This window comes from Malus domestica, chromosome 12 (genome assembly GCF_042453785.1).
Source record: "Malus domestica chromosome 12, GDT2T_hap1".
Lineage (NCBI taxonomy): Eukaryota > Viridiplantae > Streptophyta > Magnoliopsida > Rosales > Rosaceae > Malus > Malus domestica.
The window spans coordinates 28,961,396-28,977,188 of record NC_091672.1 but is presented as its reverse complement, the minus strand read 5'-3'; the positions used below and the strand labels follow the sequence as shown (position 1 = coordinate 28,977,188).

At 37.1% G+C, this 15,793-nt stretch overlaps 1 pseudogene; it reads left to right on the top strand.

The window, feature by feature from the left end:
• The first annotated feature begins 1,338 nt into the window (after positions 1 to 1,338).
• Positions 1,339 to 11,532, top strand: LOC103430485 (sugar transporter ERD6-like 5; annotated as a pseudogene).
• Positions 11,533 to 15,793: the final 4,261 nt, after the last annotated feature.

Below are 15,793 nucleotides of genomic sequence, written 5' to 3'. Positions count from 1 at the left end.
CACATAATTGCTAACTTTGTTTGTTTAGTTGAAAGCCCAGCTGCTAGCTTTCCAACTGATATTCTATTCTCTGCGTATGAATACAAGTACAACCTTCTCACTTCATTTATTGTTTAGGTAGTGCTATTCACATGTCCATTTTTACTTCTAACATACCCTTCTCAATTTTTTGGCTATCAGATCAAATGAATTGAAAAAGATTAATATTAACTGTAGTCAGGATTTTTATGTATCATACACAACGGGCATGGCAGGATTACCGTCAAGTTTATGATGGAATGGATCGGAGCTCAGCAGGTATCTCCGCAACCAACTCCCCGACTTTTCTTTGCATCTCTTTTCTTCATTTCTTCTCATGCATGCTCACGATCGATCACACAATTTTCAGGAACGTTTTTCATCTTCTCGGCCATTTGCAGTTGAACTGCTGTGTCCATTGCAAAACTTGTGAGGGAGACTAAGGGGAGAACGCTTGAAGAACTACAAGCATCTATTGTACATTGTGAAATCAGATGAACTAAGAAGCCATGCTAGCACAGAGTAGAGGCTGTCTTTTGAACCCTATTGCACATTTCATTAATCTTTTGATTAGTTCAGTAAATGAGATTTGTTTATGATCATTTGAAGCCAATTGTCCTTTTTCAATCAGAAGAGAATATTCTTATAAAACGATCTTAAGGAGAAGGTCTAGTGTAAATTTTACACCGTTACGTAGTATTACCAATTTATTCATGTTATAGTATGTGAATCTATTTAATAATATTATATCTTACATCTATGAGGTATTAAATCTATCGTTTACCTATATTTTAAGAAGTGCTTTAATAACATCATGTGATACTATTACTATTATATTTTCTTTTTTTAATTCTTTAGAAAAGAAAAAAGAGAATGACCTTTTCACTTGTTTTCCTAGACATATGTACAAAGGAATAGTGGTCACCATCATCGATAATTTAACGGTAAGTGGTCTTTAAAAAAAAATTGGATAACTGATAGTAAGTGGACCTATAATTTTTCTTGTATTTTTTTCCTTATCATTGAATTGTATCAAACAGTAAATGACCAAAATTTCCTCGGACCTTGAGATCTAGGAGAACCGGACTCAAAATACATGTCATAAGCCATGACACCCAAACAATTCCCACGAATTATTACACAGAGAGGATGGATGGTCTCCAACTTGGTCAGTGTCTCGCTAACGATGTTTGATCAATAAGTGTTGATAAACTAGAAAACGACAACTTTGACACCGTTACATGGAAAGCAGCTTTAACAATACGACAAACACATCCACATGTCTCTCACTCTTTCCCTTGTTTGTTTTAGATATACTTCAACGCAATTGTTCTGAGTTTCATATGATTCCTTTGTCTTCGAAGGAGTACTAAAAAATGAGCAGAGAAAACATAGAAGAACTCTCAAATCCTTTGCTCGTCAAAAATACTACATCCAAGCTCCATAGTGGTGGCAGCGGCAGCGGTGGCAGCAATAACAACGGTGGTGCTAGTTATGAAGAAGGAGGTGAAAGTAGCTCATCAGCCACGATTATGGTTGTGGTCAGCACTCTGGTTGCTGTCTCTGGCTCCTATGTTTTTGGGTCTGCGGTAAGTATAGTATGAGTATTTTGACACATGATAGCACATGATTATTTTGGAATACTATCAATTAGGCATAGATGTTATAGCGACAATATCTCAAGTCAATTAGACACGTGAAAAAGTTAGAATGCATAATAGTTATTATTTTGGAATACTGTTACGTGGATAAATTTCATGTTCTTAAATGTTTAAACTTGATTAGAAACTTTTGGGTTTGAGGAAACTAAATATTTTCTGTTGTGTACGCATTTTGTTTTTCTAAATATTTTGGTAATCAATTGTTGTGTTGGAAGATAAATATTTTGGTGTCTCTATGGAATAGTACTAGCCGTTTGATTGGTTTTCGAATCGATTTCGAATGGCGTGTGATTGATTTGCAGGTGGGATATTCCTCACCAGCTCGGTCTGGGGTCATGAATGATCTGGGCCTCACTGTAGCTCAGGTTTGCATAATTTTTCCATTAATATGGATGGAGCATGTGTGTGTGTCTGTGAATGTATGTGTCTTATGGTCGCTGTCCATTTTGCAGTACTCGTTTTTTGGTTCAATATTGACAATCGGAGCAATGATAGGAGCAGTAGTGAGTGGAAGAATAGCAGATTATATAGGCAGAAGAGGTGTAAGTTTCTTCCTTCCATTCAACTTTTCTCATTTCAAGTAATCTTGTAACATTTTAACTCCGGACCAAGTTCGAATCTCTTCAATTTTGCTTGATTCGGGTTTATTTTGATGAAGCAGGCAATGACATTTTCCGAGATATTCTGCATTTTGGGATGGCTAGCAATAGCTTTCTCTAAGGTTTTGCATCCTTTCGGCCATCTCTCTTTACTTGTTCTTTATATTCAAAAGAGTGGAACTTTTTGTTTAGCTCATGTTTTTAAGTTATGTTCTTCTCGAAAGGTTGCTTGGTGGGCGGAACTTGGAAGACTGTTGGTTGGATGTGGAATGGGGCTTCTTTCTCATGTGGTAATTTTTGTGAGGATTGCAATTGCATACAGAACTCATGTAAGATTTTTGTCGAAGTTCTGCGTAAAATTGTTTATGATTTGATAACAAACAGGTGCCTATATACATAGCAGAAATAACACCGAAGAATCTGCGGGGAGGATTTACAACTGTTCATCAGGTAAAGTTAAAAAATTTGGAAACCAGCTGATTGTTTGTTCACCTGCTCACCAGTCACCACTGATTTTACAGTTGATGATATGCTGTGGCGTGTCGCTGACATATCTTATCGGGGCTTTTTTGAACTGGCGAGCTTTGGCTCTCCTCGGTAGCTTTCTCTTCCTCTATGTTGTAATATAGGATTCCCACAAACTGTACCTTGCAGTAGAATTGAAAATTGTTTGGGTTAAAACTGGAACTTTGGGCTCAAAAGGAAGTTAGCCCATAAGAAGGTATAAAAGGAAGGAAGCCCAAGGTTCAGCTGAAGCCCAGAAGGAGGAAGAAGCCCTTTTCCCGACTAAGTGCAGATCACTTGAGCCACTTGCTCACCTACCTAGAAGTCAAGTGGTGTAGACTAGCCAGCTAATCAGCCCAAAAGTACTTTACAATCGCAGTACAAGTAAAAAACTGATGAGTCACTACCCTTCAGCCGCATTCGGGCAAGATCGATGATGCAGGCAGCCAAGCCAAATCATCTATAAAAAGGGAAAGAGAAATCAAAGATAATGACACTCAATCAAACAAACAAATACACAAACTCTGCTCAAGCCAGATTTGCATACGAAGCTATAGTCAGCACCAAGCCTTCATCCTTTTCAGGATCAACCTTCACCAAAAACCTTTGTAAAAGCTCTGTTACCTTGTCTGAATTTTGTTGTAGTATCAATTCCCTCCTGTAAACTCATCTCCCAATCTCCCTTTCTAGCATTCAAACCCTTTGTAAATCACAAAGAGAGGAAGTTGCAAGACGATCAGCCTTGCCCGACAAGGTGAAACCTTGCCCGACCCTTTTTATTCTGTCTTTTCATTCATAAATCTAGTAATATAATGTATACTCCCATCTGTATCCAAGTTATTTCTAGTAAGTTTATGATTAAAAGGTTTCTTGGTTCTTGGATCTGGTCGGTTTAATGGTGCCCAACCATGCAAATGATAAAGTTGGAATCCGCGCTCATAGCTTGACCAGATCTAAGTTCTAACCTTTCGGGCATACAAGATTTATCAATCAAAAGTCATTGGTCTCAAGGCATAAAAAAGAACTTTATGTGGACGTAACCCATCCACGACAATCCTTGATAACAAGTAGTCTGAAGTTACTTGGGGCGCAAGTAATCAGCCTATTTCTTAGTTTTACTTCTGTTATATTATGATTGCTACAAAACGCTTGAGTATAGAATTAATTCTGATGGGAAGCCTCAAGGCCTATACTTAAGGCCCTACAAAGGCATCTATCTGGGTTCGTTCTGCTCTTCGGGCTCGGGTGATTAAAGTATAACAGTTGTAAAACTTCTGCAACAATGAAACAACCATTATATGTTCGAGTACTTGGTTAAGTTTTGATTGCAAGCCTCAAGGCCTACACCTAAGGCCTTACAAAGGCACATTTCATAGATAACTTGGTCTCTCAGGCATATACAATTAAACTAAACATCTGTTTTACATCTGTCATGCTAAAGATGGCAGTGGCACGCCTGAACATCTAAAATTAATTTTGATTGTGAACCTCAAGGCCTACACCTAAGGCCTCACAAAGACACCTTTCAGAATTAACTCTGTCTTTTTCTTACAGCCCGCCAATAAGCAGAAGCCCGACAGACAATATCAACCGACGCCTACCTCTTGGGGAGCTGTGTGCTTGTCGGCCAGGAAACGTCCACATCAGAAATTCCTCCAGACAAACAAAAATGACATCTGGGAGAAACATAACTGAAGTACTTGACAGAGGTTTCTTTCGTCTAAATTTCAGGCACTATTGCATGTGTTATACAGATTTTAGGTCTCTTCTTCATTCCAGAGTCTCCTAGATGGCTGGTGAGTCAATTAGTTAATTGTGTCATCAGAAATGTTATACACATTCATCATTTTCTTTGGAGACGATATGGAAAAGTTGAGGATCCTTTGACATGTTCTGCTTGTGAGACCATTTTCAGGCAAAGATCGGTAAATGGAAAGAGTGTGAAGTCGCTCTTCAGCGCCTTAGGAGGGAGAATTCCAGTACTTCTCAAGAAGTAGCTGAGATTAGAGTAAGTTTTGAATTACATCTCTTTTGTTTCGATTTAACTAGAAACAAAATATGTTTCGAGTATTGCTGTATATATTTACTGTCAAGATGGTAGCATGGAAAAAGGACTGATATATGTTTGTTTCTCTGATAGGATTATACAGAAACTCTGAAACGGCTTTCAGAAGCGAGAATTCTTGACTTATTTCAAAGGAGATACGCTTATTCCCTCGTTGTGAGCTTCTAAGCTAATCCCTGCTATGACACGCTTCCTTTCTTTTTGTTATCTTTCATAATTTGTAAATTCCCTAGGTAGGAGTTGGGCTTATGATACTACAACAATTCGGAGGGGTCAATGGCATTGCCTTCTATGCAAGTACTATATTCATTTCAGCTGGTATGTCAAAAAGCCTTCTTTGCGAGCTTCATTTGTGTATCTAATAATTTCCAAAAGAAAACAGATGATAAACGAAGTAAATCTATGGCTTATGACAGGATTTTCAGATAGCGTTGGGACTATAGCTATGGTTGCAGTTCAGGTGCTTCACTATCTTAGATCAATTCCAATTTTGGTTTCCTGGTTGTTTCTTCAGACTCATAAATCTAATTTGTCTTCCGCAGGTTCCAATGACAGCATTGGGTGTAATTTTGATGGACAAAGCTGGACGGCGTCCTCTTCTTCTGGTATGAACCGAAAAGATCGAGAATTCTGGTGTAATTTTGGGATCAAATGAAAATCCAATGCTGAAGTCTCATAATTCGTATTTCTTATAGGTATCTTCAGCAGGAACATGCTTAGGTTGCCTCCTTGTCGGGTTGTCATTCTCGTTGCAGGTTTACTCTTGAACAAAATCTAATCCTCTTTCAGTTTCGTATTGTCCTTTGTAAATTGCCTTGAAAGAATGAAGTGTACCCTGTGTAGAACCTTCAACAGTGGAAGCAGATTACTCCCATTTTGGCACTTGTCGGCGTTTTGGTAAATCCGACTTAACTTGAATCTCAGAACTTGTTTTTCTTTCTGATATATGCCAATAGGCAACAGACTCACAGTATGGGTCAACCTATTTGAAATCTACAATCAGGTATTTACTGGATCGTTCTCGTTGGGCATGGGAGGCATTCCTTGGGTTATAATGTCAGAGGTAGGCTATACTCAACAAGCATGACCTCAACAATATTGATAGAAATGTTCGAAATTCAGTTCAGTCTCATACATTTTGATATACCGCATTTCTAACTAATTTAGCCTAATTTCGATTTCAGATATTTCCCATAAACATTGATAAATTCTGGTGAGTTAGTCTGGTTCCTGGAGGCAGACAAGAAAATGAAGCAGAGAACACAGAATCGGGAGGAATGTGAAAAGTTTCTTATCTGTGAAGTAATCACAGATATTTCAATAAATATCAACTTATAGGATATTTCCTTACAAGCTAATCTAGAGCAATCTCAGCCCTTGATTCAAAACAAAGATCTAAAGCATACACTTGTCTTATGAGACTAGACATACAATTTTCTATTGATTTCTTTCTTCTTAAACACTTGAACAAAAACTGAATTCTATTTAATTCCAACACTCCCCTTTAAATGAATTCTGGTTTTGATCCCAAGCATTCCTCTGAGATAGACAAACCTTTCCCTCGGTAGAGCTTTGGTGAAGATGTCGGCCATTTGATCCTGTGATTTGCAGTAGATCAGTTCAATGGTATTCTCCTGCAAGGCTTCCCTTATAAAGTGAAACTTCCTTTTGATATGCTTGGTTTTCTGATGAAAAATAGGATTCTTGGTCATAGCTATTGCTGATGTGTTGTCACACATAAGTGGTGAAGCATCCACTTGCATTTCACCAAAATCTTTTAACACAAACCTCAACCATATAGCTTGGGAGGTAGCCATTGCAGCACTCACATACTCTGCTTCAGCCGTAGACAATGCAACACTTTGTTGCTTGACAGAAGCCCAAGAAAATATCCCAGAACCGAATGTAAATGCATATCCTAAGGTACTTCTCATGTCATCTTCACTGCCACCCCAATCGCTGTCACAGAAGCCTACCAGAATTGCTTTTTCTCCCTTTTCATATTTGATTCCATAGTCCAAGGTCCCTGAGATATACCTTAGTACTCTCTTAGCAGTTCCCATGTGAATTCTCGTGGGATTATGCATAAACCTTGATAAGAGACTGGCTGCATACATAATGTCAGGTCTTGTAGCAGTCAAATAAAGCAGACTTCCAACCATCCTTCGGTATAAGCATTCATCAGCAGATTCAGAACCATCCATTTTACAAAGTTTCTCATTCGTGATCAATGGTGTTGCCACAGATTTGCATCCTTTCAGATTGAATCTTTCAAGCAGTGATTGTGCATACTTCTGTTGATGTATGAAAATCCCAGTAGCTTCTTGTATTACTCCAATTCCTAAGAAGTGATGCAACAAGCCAAGATCCGACATCTCATATTGTCTCATCATTTCCCTTCTGAATTCTTCAATCATTTCTTCACAATTACCAGTAAAGACCACATCATCAACATATATAGACACAATAAGCATCTCAGAGTTCTCACCAGTTTTTGTATATAATGTAGCTTCACTAGGACTTTTGTTAAATCCACTCTTGCTGAAATAGGAGTCTATCTCACTGTACCAAGCCCTGGGGGCTTGTTTGAGTCCATACAGTGCTTTGTTTAACTTGTAGACCTTCTCCTCTTTATTCGGCACTTCAAATCCTTGTGGTTGATCCACATACACTTCTTCCTCCAAAATGCCATTTAGAAAAGCTGATTTGACATCTAACTGGTGAAGTTTCCATCCCTTTTGGGCAGCAAGAGCAATCAAGGTTCTAATGGTGTCTAACCTTGCCACTGGGGCAAAGGTTTCATTGAAATCTACCCCAGGTTGTTGTGAGTAGCCCTTGGCAACTAATCTTGCTTTGTTCTTCTGTATTGATCCATCCAAATTCAGTTTGATCTTGTAAATCCATTTCACACCTATCACAGGTTTATCACTCGGTCTATTTACCAATTTCCAAGTAGAGTTTTTCTCAATCATGGCAATTTCTTCACTCATTGCTTTCTGCCATGATTGATCCTTCTCAGCTTCTTCAAAACTCTCTGGTTCAACAACACAATAGTTACACACTGCATAGATCTCATTTAAACTCCTCATTCTCACTGGAGTTGTTTCAGGGGAGGAATCCTGTCATTCTTGTCCTTCTGCATTTGAAGTAGAGGACTGAGATCCTTGTGTTGGAGTTGAAAAGTCAGTTTGACTCTCATCTTGTATAACAGGTTCATTCACATTTTGCACTTCAGCTTGTGCTTCTTCCATTGCTAGTGGAAATGAGATAGTGTCTATGTTATTGGTTTCCCAATTCCATGCTTCATTCTCCTTGAACACCACATCCTTTGAGAGAATCACTTTACGTGACTCAATATTGTAGAGCCTATAGCCCTTTTCACAGCTTCCATAACCTACAAGGACACACTTGACACTATTGATCTCAAGCTTGTGTCGTAGTTGAGATGGTATATGTGCATAGCAGATTGATCCGAACACCTTCAAGTGCTTCACACTTGGTTTTCTGCCACTAAATGCCTCAAACGGTGTTTTCTTCTCAAGTGCTTTAGTTGGACACCTGTTTAGGAGATACACAGATGTATTGACAGCTTCACCCCAAAAAGAAAGTGGCATTTTCTTATCATGGAGCATTGACTTGGTCATTTCAACCACGGTCCTGTTCTTCCTCTCAGCCACACCATTCTGCTGTGGTGTGTAGGCCACTGTCAATTGCTTCTGTAATCCTGCTCCTTCACAGAATTCTTGGAACTCAAGTGAAGTGAATTCACCACCTCTGTCGCTTCTTAGCCTTTTGATCTTGAGACCACTCTGAAGTTCAACCATCATTTTGAATTTCTTGAAGATTGAAAAGACTTCATTCTTGTTTCTCATAAGATATACCCAAACCATCCTGGTGCAGTCATTAATGAATAGCAAAAAATATCTGTTCCCACTGAGTGTAGGTGTCTTCATTGGACCACACACATCTGTGTGTATGAGTTCTAGAGGTTGACTTGCTCTCCATGCACTTCCAGTTTCAAAAGAGTCCCTGTGATGCTTCCCCAATATGCAACCTTCACACGGTTCTTTAGTCTCTTGTAACTCAGGAAGACCAGTCACCATTTGTAGTTTCTCCAATCTCTTTAAACTGTGAAAGTTGAGATGTCCGAACCTCTTATGCCATAACCAAGAGTTTTCTGCAACACTTGCTTTTAGAGCAATTGAATCATTGTAATCTAGCATAAGTGGAAAGCTTTTGTTTTCTGTCATGCCAACTTGTGTTACCAAGTTTTGGAGGCTTCTGTCATCAAAGATCTCCACCATATTGTCTCCAAAAAGTAAGAAGTAACCATGAGCAATCATCTGTCCCACACTAAGGAGATTCTCATCAAGACCTGGTACAAGTATTACATCCTTGATGAATCTTCTTCCACCCTTTGTCTCTAGAACAAGAGTTCCTTTTCCAGTAGCTTCCACTAGTTGTCCATTCCCCATTTTAACTCTGCAATTGAAGCTTCTGTCAATATTGATCAGCAGGGATTCATATGCAGTCATGTGATTACTGCATCCACTGTCAATATACCAGATTCCTCTCTTGTTTTCAGTTTTTGCAACACTACAAGCATAAAAGACATTTACTTCCTCTTCTTCTGCTCTATGTGCATAGTTGACAACTTGGTTCCTTCTTGGATTACAATCTTTTGCTAGATGGCCAAATCTGTCACACTTGGTGCATTTGGGTTTTCCCTTGAACCAGCAAACACCATAGTGTAATTTGTCACAGATTTTACACTTGGTTTTGGTAGACTCACTGCTAGATTCTGATTTTGATTGTGAAGTATGGTTGTTGTCCCATTTCTTCCCTTTTCCTTTCCATAATTTCTTTTGATTTGAGTTGCTCCCCTGACCCCTGTAACTGCTATCTCTCTCAGTCACACTTAGGCTAGTAAAAGCCTTTTCAGCTAAGTTTTCAGAATGCATATTTAACCTCTGCTCATAGCCTTTCAATGTACCAATCACTTCTTGAACCTCAATGAAGTCAAGGTCTTTAGTTTCTTCTATAATAGATGCGATGGAATCATAAGATTTAGGCAAGCTAATAAGTATCTTTTGCACTAATCTTTGATTTGTCAGTTCTTCACCAAGAGTTTTCATTTGATTCACAATATCAGTCAATCTTGTTAAATAAACAGATAGAGCTTCACCATCATTCATCCTAGTATACTCAAAATCTCTTCTTAAACATTGTAGTTTGACAGACCTAACCTTTTTATCACCACGAAATTCTTGTTGAAGAACATCCCATGCAGTCTTGGAGGTTTCAAAGTTTGAGATTCGAGGAAAGATCTCATCAGACACTGCCCCTTGAATGATACCAAGAGCTTTTGCATCTCTGGTTTCATTAACTTTCATTGCTATCTTCCTCACAGACTGTTGATCTTCATCGCTAGAATCATCTTCAGTTTCTGCAGTTTCATAACCCTTGTCCACCAAATTCCAGAGATCATGTGATTTGAATATGGTCTTCATCTTGATGGACCAAAAATCGTAGTTGATCCCATTGAAAATAGGAGCCCTCAGATCTCCTCCACTGCTCGAAGTAACCATGTGAGGCTTTGTAAGAACAGATGAGATTTTCACGATCTGGGTATGTTTTTCCCCCTTTTTCTTTTCAGAGATTCGAAGCACACACACACAAAACTCCCAGTCCTGAATTTGATCAGAACCTAAGCTCTGAGGCCATGATAAATTCTGGTGAGTTAGTCTGGTTCCTGGAGGCAGACAAGAAAATGAAGCAGAGAACACAGAATCGGGAGGAATGTGAAAAGTTTCTTATCTGTGAAGTAATCACAGATATTTCAATAAATATCAACTTATAGGATATTTCCTTACAAGCTAATCTAGAGCAATCTCAGCCCTTGATTCAAAACAAAGATCTAAAGCATACACTTGTCTTATGAGACTAGACATACACTTTTCTATTGATTTCTTTCTTCTTAAACACTTGAACAAAAACTGAATTCTATTTAATTCCAACAAACATGAAGGGGTCAGCCGGTAGCCTAATAACATTGGTTAGCTGGTTAGGTTCTTGGATAGTCTCATACGCTTTAATTTCCTAATGGATTGGAGCTCCGCAGGTAATGCCACAAAATTTTTGCTTCCTATTTCTGTCTGGATTTGAGCAAGACTCCCTCTTACACATTTGATATTATTTTTCCGTTTCAGGAACTTTTTTCTTGTTTTCAAGCGTATCTGCTGTAACCGTTTTGTTTGTTGCAAAGCTGGTACCGGAGACAAAGGGGCGAACGCTGGAAGAAATACAAACATCATTGAATCGATTTTCAGAAAAATAGATAAACGGTGCGCCTGCATTATGACATTGTCAATCGATTTCCAGATGTGGTTTTACCCATGATTGATTGCGCAGTGCAGCATTGCAGAAGGAAGTATGCTCTGAATGTCAGCAAAGCTTTGCAATTCAAGGATCTACAGTGGCTCAGATCCATGAGACTAATTTCATTTTCTTTGTATTAAACCAGTTGGTGATTAGCACCTTCGAAAAATAGTGTATTTTTTCATTGGTCCAGGGTTATAGACTAAATGCTGCCTGTAACACACGAAGGAGAAGCATCTCCCAAATATTCAATGTTATACGTAGTTCTAATTCCTAAAGATTAGCAATATATAATACGTTAATAGCATATTTACTAATCCGTAATCAAAATTGGAGTAATTGACTTGAGAAAGAGTAGGATTGAGGGGGAGGCCAAATATGATTTCTGTTTGAAATTGTTTATTAATCTGTAGGGAACCGGAATGGAAAATTTTTTTGGTTACTTCAAGTTAGACAGAAATGACCTATAAAATCATCACTAATGAAGGTTGAAGGTGCACAACTCTTGAGATGAGTAACTAGCTAGTTTCAAGATTCTAGAGTCGGACTAGTGGCCACTACTAATCGCACTGATAACAACTCATCAAGTATTCAGTTATTAAAAATGAAACGATTCAATATAAGGTGTAATTTATTCTACCAAACTTCCGATGTAGAAAATGCCTTCTTTCAAACATCTAGCATATGAGTTAATTTTCTGGCACCAGTATCCTCGCCGGATCGATTCCCTAGGGATCCTAGAGATCCCGCAATCCTATTCGTTCATCGTATATCGTGCAGTCGGTTTTCGTTAGGTTCTATTTACATTTGAATTTTAAAATTTAAATTTTAAATCATTTATGACCGCACGATATACGATGAACGGACAAAATTGTGGGATCCCTAGGGAATGGATCCAGCGAGGATCCTGGTCCAATTTTCTGGTCATATTAGGTACCTAGCTAGCAAGGGGCCTACATATAATCGTGAGGGAGCAAACAACCAACTACTCCAAATTGTAACCACCAGCACCTAAAATTACGATTTTATAACTTGTAATATTATCTTATGATTTTATTACCGTCTATTTTGTAAGTCTCAATATAAAGATCATCTTTGCAGAATTTCAATTTTATCCAAAACTGTTTGTTTATTTAATTATCACGATGAAATTTCAATGTTTCTTTGATAACAAAATGTTCGTAAATTTCTTTGAGCTCAATTAAACGCCTCAAATATTTTCGATTTGACTAATATTTAAAGATAATATATGAGGTGCAACTTAAAAAATAAACGGTTTGAATTGTTAAAGTTCGATACGGTATGGGCTCAACAACTAATCGGATCCCTTCCCAAAAAGGCTTCTTTTGAAACAATACCATGATAACCTAGTCATCTATACTATTGAAAGAATTATTAGACTCAATAGGGAGAATTAAAAAAAAAAAATTATGCACTCAAATAAGAGGTAGAATAGAACATAAATGAATAAAAATGATACACAATAATAGAAATTTACAAATTTTATTGTTACTTACTAAATGGATTTGTCAAAATTAGGTTCACATCCTTCTTTTTGCTACTACATTGATTAAAATCCTATTCATTTTCAATTTTTTATTAAGGTTCTTGGATATTCATAACATCATTAATTATTTGAATAATAAAATATTCCTTTAGTGTTAAAAATGTTACAATTAGTATATTTATATTTATGGCTAATTTTTTAATCATATATTTTTATTTTTAGTTTGTACCTATTTTTAATTTGTACCAATTTTTTTTATTATTTTTAATTTGTACCCATATATTAGTTTCTTTTTGTGCCCATATTTTTAAAAGTTTTATATGTGTTTGTACCCATATGTATACCGTTATGTGATATTGAATATTTAATCAATGATAGAAAAATTACATATGGTATATTTATGTTTTATGCCTAAACTTTGTATCATATATTTATATTTTTAGTTTGTACCCACTTTAATTTTGCAACATTTTTTTTTAATTTGTAGTATTTTCTTTTTAGTTTTATTTTGTACCCAAGTATTAATTTCTTTTAGCGCCTATATTTTAAAAAAATTCATTTGTACTCATAATTTTTTAATCTTTTATCTGTACCCTAATTTATTTATAATGTACCCATTCTTCTTTATTAATGTACCACTTTGTTATATGTGAAATGTACCAATTTTTTTAACACTATGGATACATTCTTTTGCCATTTATTATTTCTTATTTTTACATAGTTTTTATCCATTTATTCAATCAAAATGTTTGAATTTTTTTATTGTAACCATTTCTAGTAGTATTATAATGAGGGATTTTAAATTTATAGGATTATAAATCTCATAAAATATCAAACAAGTAATGTCAAAACTATAAATATTAATTGTAATATAATGAGGTGTACAAAGTCAAATTACTTTGATCACTGTAACCATTCTGTTTGTTGCAAAGCTGGTACCGGAGACAAAGGGGCGAACGCTGGAAGAAATACAAACATCATTGAATCGATTTTCAGAAAAATAGATAAACGGTGCGCCTGCATTATGACATTGTCTATCCATTTCCAGATGTGGTTTTAACCATGATTGATTGCGCATTGCAGCATTGCAGAAGGAAGCATGTTCTGAATGTCAGCAAAGCTTTGCAATTCAAGGTTCTACTGTTAACTATGATCAATCTTACACAATAAGGAAGAATAAGAATGTAACAGACTTAGAGAGAGAGAGAGAGAGAGAGAAAGAGGAACTTAGAGAGAAGATGAATATTTCTGAACTGTTTTCTTAACCTCTAAGTAATACAGTGTTGAGGTATTTATAGTTTTACACTTACACAGCTAACTTCCTTAACTAACTTCTTCTCTAATCTAATTACAAGTGTCAACATCTTAAACACCAATATCTTTATCCTATCATCCCCCCGCAAACACATGATTCGATGCTCGAATCATGAGATTGGTACAATGAGTACGAAACAGAGGAGAACTCAACCCTTTAGTCAAAATATCAGCAAACTGCTCTTTAGATGACACAAACTGAACAGAAAGTTGTTTCTTGGCAACACGTTCTCGCACAAAATGAACATCAACCTCGATATGCTTAGTGCGTTGATGTTGAACCGGATTAAAAGCCAAAGCAATGGCGGACAAATTATCACAAAACAAAACCGGAGGTGAGGACAGAGGAACCTGCAGAAAGACCAACAGTTGCTGAATCCAGTCTAATTCAGCGGAAGTAAAGGACAAGGCTCGATATTCCGCCTCTGTGGATGAGCGAGAAACTGTTAATTGTTTCTTTGAGGACCAAGAGATAGGATTGTTGCCTAAAAACACAGCCATGCCAGTGGTAGAACGCCTATCATTCGGGTCACCTGCCCAATCAGCATCACTGAATGCTTTCAATTGCAGTGGGCCGTGGGAATAACAGAGACCATGATGAATGGTACCCTTGAGATACCGCAAAATGCGTTTGACAGCAGTGAAATGAGCAATCATAGGCTGTTGCATGAATTGACATACTTGATGGACAGAAAATGCTATATCCGGCCTTGTAAATGTAAGGTACTGCAGTGCACCTACTACACTCCTGTACAACGTTGGATTGTTATAAGGAGCACCATCATCTTTGAGAAGCCGGTTATAGGGCAAACAAGGAGTTTCACATGACTTGGACTCAAGCATCACTCACCTAATCCTGCATCAGGGCAGTCTCAATTCTTTTCTGGAGGATATAAGCAGTTTAATGGGAATAAGAATGTAACAGACTTAGAGAGAGAGAGAGAGAGAGAGAGAAAGAGGAACTTAGAGAGAAGATGAATATTTCTGAACTGTTTTCTTAACCTCTAAGTAATACAGTGTTGAGGTATTTATAGTTTTACACTTACACAGCTAACTTCCTTAACTAACTTCTTCTCTAATCTAATTACAAGTGTCAACATCTTAAACACCAATATCTCTATCCTATCATCTACTGTAGCTCCGATCCATGAGACTCATTTCATTTCTTTGTATTAAACCGGTTGGTGATTAGCACCTTCGAAAAATAGTGTATTTTTTCATTGGTCCAGGGTTATAGACTAAATTCTGCCTGTAACACACGAAGGAGAAGCATCTCCCAAATATTCAATGTTGCACGTAGTTCTAATTCCTAAAGATTAGCAATATATAATACGTTAATAGCATACTTACTATTCTGTAATCAAGATTGGAGTAATTGACTTGAGAAAGAGTAGGATTGAGGAGGAGCCCAAATATGATTTCTGTTTGAAGTTGTTCATTAATCTGTATGGAACCGGAATGGAAATTTTTTTTGGTTACTTCAAGTTAGACAGAAATGACCTATAAATCATCACTAATGAAGATTGAAGGTGCGCAACTCTTAAAAGATGAGTAACTAGCTAGTTTCAAGATTTTAGAGTCGAACTAGCAGCCACTGATAACAACTCGTCAAGTATTCAGTTATTAGAAGTGAAACAATTCAATATAAGATGTGATTTATTCTACCAAACTTCCGATGTAGAAAATGCCTTCTTTCAAACATCTAGCATATGAGTTAATTTTCTGGGATTTGGATCCTCTCCTGAGC